This window comes from the organism of the source record quoted next, unplaced genomic scaffold, assembly GCF_019419815.1.
Source record: "Pyrus x bretschneideri cultivar Hongxiangsu unplaced genomic scaffold, Pyrus_bretschneideri_v1 Contig16, whole genome shotgun sequence".
Lineage (NCBI taxonomy): Eukaryota > Viridiplantae > Streptophyta > Magnoliopsida > Rosales > Rosaceae > Pyrus > Pyrus x bretschneideri.
Genome location: NW_025999457.1, coordinates 2,500,814 through 2,509,441, shown reverse-complemented (window position 1 = coordinate 2,509,441; position 8,628 = coordinate 2,500,814). Strand labels below are relative to the sequence as shown.

The following is an 8,628-nucleotide window of genomic DNA, read 5'->3' as shown; positions in this document are numbered from 1 at the left end:
CTTACTAACTAGATCAACTTTTTTATGCTGGTCTATGAGTCTCACAATCGTGTTGGCCCTCGATCAAATATCACAAAGACGAATTGCCATCAATAAGACCATCTCCAATGGTGACCTAAAACCTAAAAATATTTAGCCTAGAAAATTTAGGTTTTAGCCTAGAAACAACTTTTTTGCTCTAACCCTTCTGATCTAAAATTTTAAGGGAGGTTTAACAAAACACTCCCAGTACTGTTCACTTTTAACAAAAAACCACATTCATACATTTCCCTGGTACTATTCACTATACCTTTAAAAATGGCTTTTTCATTAGAAGGAAATTTTTTTGGACTTTTCGTTAGTTTTCCTAAATTTTAACCTAAGATTATCAAAGAATGAATTAAGGCTTTTTTTTTTTTAAATTAACTTTTAAAAAAAAAAAATTATGTAGACTATCCTAAATTAATTATATGAACATTTTAACCTTAAAATATTTAAATTCCGATAAATTTTGAAAAATCACTAAATCAATACATGAAAATCATGATAAACCACATAAACTTAATACAAACGACATTTAATAAACCACATAAATTTAATACAAATGAAAAATAAGCGACAATTAATAAACCACATAAACTTAAAAAAAAAAAAAAAACAATTAATAAACCACATAAACTTAATATAATCGAAAACTCATAAACTTAATAATGATATCCACCATCTTGACTTGGTGATGGACTTGGGTGATAGTCTTGAGATGAATCGTCATCTTAAGATATACTTTTTGTAGCATTCATTCGTAAAATGTCCTTTTGCTTATCACGTAAGTATTTCTTCCTCTCTGGAGTGTATTTGTCAAGGTCATCCATCATCAATTAATTTCGAACCTTTCTTACTCCATATCCCCTTGTTCCTTCATGGCCAAACGCATTTGGGCCGATTCTTCTTGCCGAGAGACATGGTTTTCATTCATTCTTACTTTTTCGCTGGCAAATTGTGCACATATCGGATCTTGGGGCCTTGCAAAAGAAGAAGTTGGGGTCATTTGTTCGACACCTTCATTGTTAGAAAAATTCACACCTTCATTGACATCATTTAGGGGTGGGGCTTCACTATGAAATAATCTTCCCCATTGTTGGTCCGCATCGGTTCCCCACCTCGGACAATCCTTGAGGATGTTCCAAGCATGATGCAACTTAAAAGCTTGATTTTTTGGTGTAGCTCTTGTCTTGTAAATTGCCATTGTCACATCCCCGCCCGGGCGGATCACTTCCCTGGCCCGCTCCACCACCATAACACAATATTGTCCGCTTTGGGCTTACCATTCCCTCACGGTTTTGTTTTTGGGAACTCACGAGCAACTTCCCAGTGGGTCACCCATCATGGGATTGCTCTAGCCTCCTTCTCGCTTAACTTCGGAGTTCCCATGGAACCCGAAGCCAGTGAGCTCCCAAAAGGCCTCGTGCTAGGTAAGGATGAGAATATATATTTAAGGATCACTCCCCTGGGCGATGTGGGATGTCACAATCCACCCCCCTTAGGGGCCCGACGTCCTCGTCGGCACACATGCGGCCAGGGTTAGGCTCTGATACCAAATTGTCACATCCCCGCCCGGGCGGATCACTTCCCGGGCCCGCTCCACCATCGTAGCACGATATTGTCCGCTTTGGGCTTACCATTCCCTCACGGTTTTGTTTTTGGGAACTCACGAGCAACTTCCCAGTGGGTCACCCATCATGGGATTGCTCTAACCCCCTTCTCGCTTAACTTCGGAGTTCCCATGGAACCCGAAGCCAGTGAGCTCCCAAAAGGCCTCGTGCTAGGTAAGGATGAGAGTATATATTTAAGGATCACTCCCCTGGGCGATGTGGGATGTCACAGCCATTGCTTTGTCACCTTATGCAACAAATACATAAAAATAATTATTTGCAAAATACTATTATGTACATGAAAAATAAAATATCAACAAAAAAACTCACAATTTCTGAGGCTCCCCTTCCACTAGGCATGTCAACCATGGCTCTCTCCAAGCTCCCATTCCCCAAAGTGCACGCTTTGTTGATAATCTTCCACTGATTATAAACACCACCAGCTTCCCTTTAACCGGCATTGGAGTTTTCATAGAACTTATCAACGATTTTACCCCACAAAACCTTTCTATTTTGATTCGTGCCAACGGCACCATCTTCGCTAATAAAAATCCATGCCAAACATAAAGCAATATCTTCGTCAAAGGTCCAATTACGACCTCTAACATGCTCTTTTGCCATCTTGAAAAATTTGGAAATGAGAAGAAATGGTAGAAAGAAAAATTGGAAGAATTGTAGGAGAAAAGTGAGTTTTGTGTGGATGTTTGAACAAATACATAGGTATTTGTAGAGTTTGTGGTTGAATTTTGAGTTAAATAATTTTTTTAAATTATGTTAGTCGTTGGATTTTAATTTGGACCGTTAGTTCTTTTTTTACCGTTAGATTTGATTATATTCGATCTAAGCCGTTGGATTCAATAATATATAAATATAAAACTAAAAAAAATAATTTGAATGTGGACCACTGGATTAACCAATGGTCCAATTACCACCACCACCCAATGAAGAAAAGTAGCTATTGGCTACAAACAAAACTTGACAAACCGGGCACACACCCACGTGGGTGGGGCCCACCTCGGTTGAATGCAGGTTGAAGGCCTTGCGTGCTACTCGTGGAGCAAATGACAGAGGGCAATTGGGCTTCACAGCCCAAGTTTCAGTCACAGAAACTGGGGTCCACTTCACTTTGTGGCCTAAACTTGGGCTGGTATTTGACCTCCATTTGGGTTTTAGGTTTTAGGTTAATTTTAGGTCGTGGGTTGGAGTGGATTTTTTTTTTCGGGAGGGGGGGGTGTGGGGTGGGAGGGGAATTATAGGTCTTAGCCCATTGTTGGAGTCGGTCTAATAATGCGAAAACGATTGAGCTATGTCCTTGACAATAAATTAAATCTTACTATTGTATATGATAGATTGTCTAGATGGATAGAGCATTTTGCTTCAACTCATTATGCTTTGTGTTCAAATCATCCTTCTTAGTATAGTTTAAAGTAGTAATTGCCAATATTCAATAATTTTGTAATTTGTTGAGCTGTATTTGCTAAGGGTTTTTTTATTAACACTTCACATATTGTTGAATACACCCCAAATAAAAGTTTATTGTTAAGTGGCTTATATACCTAATATAAAATGACCATTTAGGCCTAATAAAATTTAAAAATGAAAATTATTTTCTAAATACATCCCAAGTTAATTTAGACATGTATTCTAAGATTGTTTTTCTTCAAGATCTCAAAGTCACTCACCTCCTTCATTGTATAACAAAACTCTAACCACTAGAAGCACAAAACGTTGATGGAAAAAGATTATTTTTCATCCTTGTTCTGCAGATCTTCAATTTGATTGATTCTCTGATAAGAGAAATTTTGGAATTGAAAAGAGGAAAAGGAAACTGGTCAGTTTAACACCAGCAATACATTTTTTTACTTTGCAGGTGCAACCTAGAGGAACAAATTGATATAACACTGAATAGTAGTGCATGTGAATTCATATATATTCGGACAGAGAAGGAACAATACAATGTTATCAACGAAAAGATTGGCGGAAGGTATGGCTATTTAACCCCATCGAATGACAATGTTATATATTGAATAGAGAATAGGGGAAATTTTTTGTTTCATACTTGATTCTAGTTTCGTTGTGAAGAAAACGAGTTTGTAGAACTTACGAAGAGTTTGATGTGGGGTTTGAGTAGAGCGTGTGGGGAGTGGGAGGGTAGCATTGGAAAACATGTGAGGTGTATTAAAATAAATTTTGATTTAAAAAATATATATGAGGTGTAGTCAACAAAACTTCGGGTGTGAATAAAACAACCCATTTGCTAATAAATTGTTAGATGTGTACATGTTGTCTTCCACAAGCTTAAAGGATTTACTAAATCTGATCTCATATCAGGTTTAAAATCTAGTTGGCTGATGTATATATATAAACTAGCAAGGTTGCCCACACGATGCTGCGGGTTTTAAAGTTGTATAAAACGTGTCAAAATCCTAAATGTAAACATATACTTGTAACGAGGAACAACATAGGTTTCCAGGGATGGAGTACTTTTTATAGAAATGTGAAAATTTATTTATAATCTTATTTACAATGAGGAACAAAATTGACCAAGGGTGGAGTAATATTTACATGAGTAACAAAATGTGTCCATGGGTAGGGTTCTGCTTTAGGTAGAGCTTTCTCCTTTCTTCTCACATGTAGGTTTTGTTTTGTCTGTTACATAATTGGAAAATACAGAAAGTTGTTAATGTACGTGAATAACAGTCTTAGTGCAAATGAGAGAACAAATATGGTTGTGGTTTGAACAATAGATGATAACAATGAAAATAAGTTGGAATAGTATTGCCTTATTTAAGCAAAAAAGGCTCCTAAACTTTACAGCCTTTATGAATCCAAGTTGCCACTCAAACTCAAACCAATCAGTTCAATCATGCTCAAACTGATTATGTGTAATACGTAAGAAAAAGTTATAAATTATGTTTAGCACACGTGTAAATCAACACTAATTATATAAGTTCAGAGGTTTTATGTGAGTGAGGAATATGCATTTGGTCGTTTCTTAGAAACACTGTACCTAATTCTTCTGTCCCCAATTCCTCGTCTACACCTCAAATCCAGTACTTGTATTCCTAAATTGTCCACAAAAAAGAAAGTTCAATACGCGCAAATAATGTCACAAACTCAACAGTTGATATATTCTTTGTTCACACAACTTATAATACCAACTCAAAGTGGTGAACCACTAGCTTCAGCACAATGACAGAGTAACAAAACTTAAACAAATGAATAGTATATGCTATGAAGAGGCTGATAAAACTTGTAATAGTCAATCAATAACAACAACTTCAATTAATACGTAGTTTGTTGTAATAGGCACATGAACATATTCAAAAGAAAATTCTAGTTAAACCCAGAAAGTTTTGTATTGAGGATTGTGGGTTTATCAATAAAGCAGAAGATGGTGGAAAAACTCGTATGCTTCCTCTCTGTCCTATTAAAATCTGATGAATAAATTGTAGCCTAATAATTACCAGAACTCCTCAATTAATCAAGACATGTTCAAATTCACACTAAAATAATAATTGGTTCTGGACCCACGATTCATCAAAATTCATGAATTATGACCCAGATTTTGAGATATTCATGTGAGGGTTTTCTTACATGCTTCTTTTTCTGAGTATGAAAACTAAAAGTCAAACACCGTCAGCAAAATGAACGCAAATTATACTAAAAACAGTGAGAAAAAAAACAGAAATTATATATATTTATATATATATATATATAGAGAGAGAGAGAGAGAGAGAGAGAGAGAGAGAGAGAGAGGGAGAGAGAGAGAGAAAGAGAGATGGCAGAAGCAAAAAGCAACAATGATATTTGGTAGAGCGAATATACTATACATAACTCCTTTTCTTTTTCCCAATTTATATTTACTTTTCCCTTCTCCTCCTTCAAGGGTCTCTTTACTTTCATGGTTAACTTTTTACTGTAATTGTCTTTTATCCATGATGAAAAGTACTTCTAATGCTAATCTCCTTGTTGGCTCATACCATGTGGAATATTCAATCCTTTTAGGCATATCTACCATGGTCGTCTAAAATAAGGGATGAAGAAGGATGGTGGGAACAAGAAATAAAGAAGGAATGAAAACAACATAAATAAAATGTTTTTACCCTTCATTTTGTGCAGTCCTTCTATTACATTTCTTCTTCTAGATTTCTCCCATGTATTTCTACTTCATCTGGTAACTCAAAAATGAAAAATAAAAACTAAAGATATGAAATGCTTATAAAATAGGCCATACATTTTCATTTCCTAGATAAAGTTCCATGTTAATGGCATTACTGACCGTAATCTTTATGGGCATAATGGCCGACGTACTGGTGCGAGGATATGTTGGTTGGAACTCGAGGCATGCTCTGTTGGTTTTAGAGCCAGTTTTTCCCAAGGTACATGGATATACAGATCCTACCTGGAGACTTCATAGGAGGGATAATGCATTCAAAGACTTTAGTAATTCACTTTATAATGAGTTACATATTTGATATTTGTGTCAAAATCGTATGAGCAGTACTTGTAATTGTGTGTATGTGCGTTTGCGCGTAAATGTACTAAAATCAAATTCAGGTTCAAGAAGATATAGAATATACTGGAAGTCATTACCAACAGAATTTGCAGAGGATTCACTTTATGACCTGCCTAGTGCTGATGGAACCGCAACTGTGAACATCGTTAAAAGCAGCCTTCAGGTGAGTCTTATGAATTATGGACTAAGCAATGAGATTTATGATGTATTCAGATATCTGAACAAATTCAGTTCAACAAAAATTATATTCCAACAGAAATAATATTGAAAACACAAATTTGAAAACCCAATTGCCATAACAATTAATGCAATTATTACCTTGCAAGAGGAGAACAGGGTGAGTCTTGAAATCGGAGCAGCCTTCTCAACAACCTCATCTGGTAACTTGTTAATCCCTTCATCAGAATCACACATTATCTAGTACCAACCAAACCAAACAATTAACTAAAAAAACCATCAACAACAACAACAACCAAGCTTTATCCACTTAGGGTCGGCTTAATTAAAAAATCCAAAACTTATAAAATTTAAACCCTAGCTATTGGGAATTTAGGTTGCAGGCAACCAACCTCTACTTGTTTTATGCCCGTTTGCGTTCAAGTTGAAGACTTTAGTGGACGCCATCCTGATGGAAAGACTTGTTTGCGCTCATGACAAAAACAGTGCAGCAAAACCTCTAAACATGCCCAAATAAACAAACATTACGTTTAGCAAGTGATTCATTGTTGAGGGCAACTGACAAATGCAACAAAGAAAAACTACAATCTGTGAAAAAAAATTAACAAAAACTAAACTTTCAAGCAAGAAAATTGATGTTTTTTCCTCCTGTAAGGGACCATACCAGTATCCGATTCAATCGAGGGTTTTTGTCTTTTTTTCGTTTTTTAAACTTCTGGGTTTTTCTGCTCGGATTCTAAGACGACCCACGATGGTGGTGTCCATAACCCTTCTGTGGATTGTTGTGATTGTTATTGGGGGTTTTGTTGGGTGGGCGTGGAAGCCCAAATGGGCGAGCTTGGTTGGCCGATAGCTGTGCAGACATCAAACGATATCGACGAGGATTTTCAAGATTCCGAATCTAAGGAAGAGAAAAGAAATCTACCTTTGGGGACGTCTGAGTGGTGGCGGTGGACGCTGGAAATGAGAGAGAACTGAAGAGATTTTTGGTTCTTCAAAGAGAGAGCTGGAGAGATCGAGAGACCTCTACTGGAAGCAATAGCAAAGCTTACCGCGATGACCAACACGTGGCCTTACGCTTTCGAAAAGGGCGAACGACAGCTGGAACTCAAGGACCATTATACCCACACGTGTACAACAGGGATAAAACTGCCATTTTACTTTCAAGATTGAAAAATAAAAGGGCAAACAAACAGCAATACAGGGGCTAAAACGTAAAATCACTGTTGATGAACAGTGTTCATCAACTGAGTTTAAGTCAATATCGATGATATTTGAAATATCAGAAGTCCAAAAACACGGAAATTTCAATGGAAATATGGGGATATTATTGATATCGATAAAAATTGAATAAAAACCACGGAAATTGTAAGAAAAACTTGGAAATTTTTATTGAAACTTTGCATGATGTTTATTTAGTCAATTATCTATTAGTTCATCACAAAAAATTGGAAGAAAATGCATTGCATGATGGATTTAACTGATTTTAAGTTGATTATATAGCGAGCTGGCAAACATTGTGAGTGTAGAAAATATGTAGTAATTAATGAAAGAAGTTTAAACACACCATAATCATTTGTATATAATGAATTAGTACAATATTTTACACTTTATACATTGCATGGTAAGATACATGAGTGACTTAGTGCCACATAGAGTTCCTATGAGGTTCAAAATTTTCACTATCTTCATCATCTCTATGTGTAGAGTAAGTGTATTGTGAAGAGTAGTCATCAAATGATAAATCCCCAAAATAGTTTTGCATGTAATTGTTAACATGCCACTTATATGGATCCGAGATTGGATGACGTTTTCCATAAGCAAAATCATTCCATCCCAACAGGAATGGGATATGAAGGGTGGGGAAATGGTTGGTTATGAGTATAAGCATAGTTACTACTTCCCACTCCAACAGAGTCCGAAGTTATAGATAACGAGTCATCTTCTTGACTTGACAAAGTCCCCTTGCCTATTTCTCTACGAGTATAGTCCTTCCCTATGGCACCAAGTCCTGGTCTTGCCCGCCTACTGCCATGGTCCTCATCCTGTGTTGCACGTGTGAAGTTTGCCTCACCAGTGAAGGGGCTCATAAATCCGGGAGGTGGTTCAACATAGTTTCCATATCCACCACTACCTTCAACTCCACTATATCCTTCATCATTCCCACCTACGGTGGTAGGTAAGTCTCCTGATCTTGTGCTAGAGCTATCATTAGTATCAGCAGGATCTTGTGGTTGTGTAGGATTGGAAGAAGGTGGAATTCCAGTGTTTCTTGGTCTTGGGCGCAAAAGTTCTTCCAAA

At 36.7% G+C, this 8,628-nt stretch overlaps 1 long non-coding RNA gene across 9 annotated transcripts; it reads right to left on the bottom strand.

The window, feature by feature from the left end:
• Positions 1 to 4,097: 4,097 nt before the first annotated feature.
• LOC103929379 lies at positions 4,098 to 7,399 on the bottom strand. Of its 9 annotated transcripts, XR_007257116.1 has the most exons (8): positions 7,253 to 7,391; positions 6,992 to 7,180; positions 6,720 to 6,826; positions 6,469 to 6,567; positions 6,228 to 6,284; positions 5,914 to 6,043; positions 5,738 to 5,805; positions 4,098 to 4,696 (listed from the first exon to the last, which is right to left on the bottom strand). It is a non-coding gene; the product is annotated as an uncharacterized LOC103929379 (long non-coding RNA). The 9 variants fall into 9 exon arrangements; XR_007257120.1 differs by lacking the exon at positions 6,992 to 7,180 and having other exon boundaries at positions 7,253 to 7,399; XR_007257122.1 differs by having other exon boundaries at positions 6,228 to 6,367; positions 6,469 to 6,545; positions 6,992 to 7,360.
• Between the last annotated feature and the right edge of the window lie 1,229 nt (positions 7,400 to 8,628).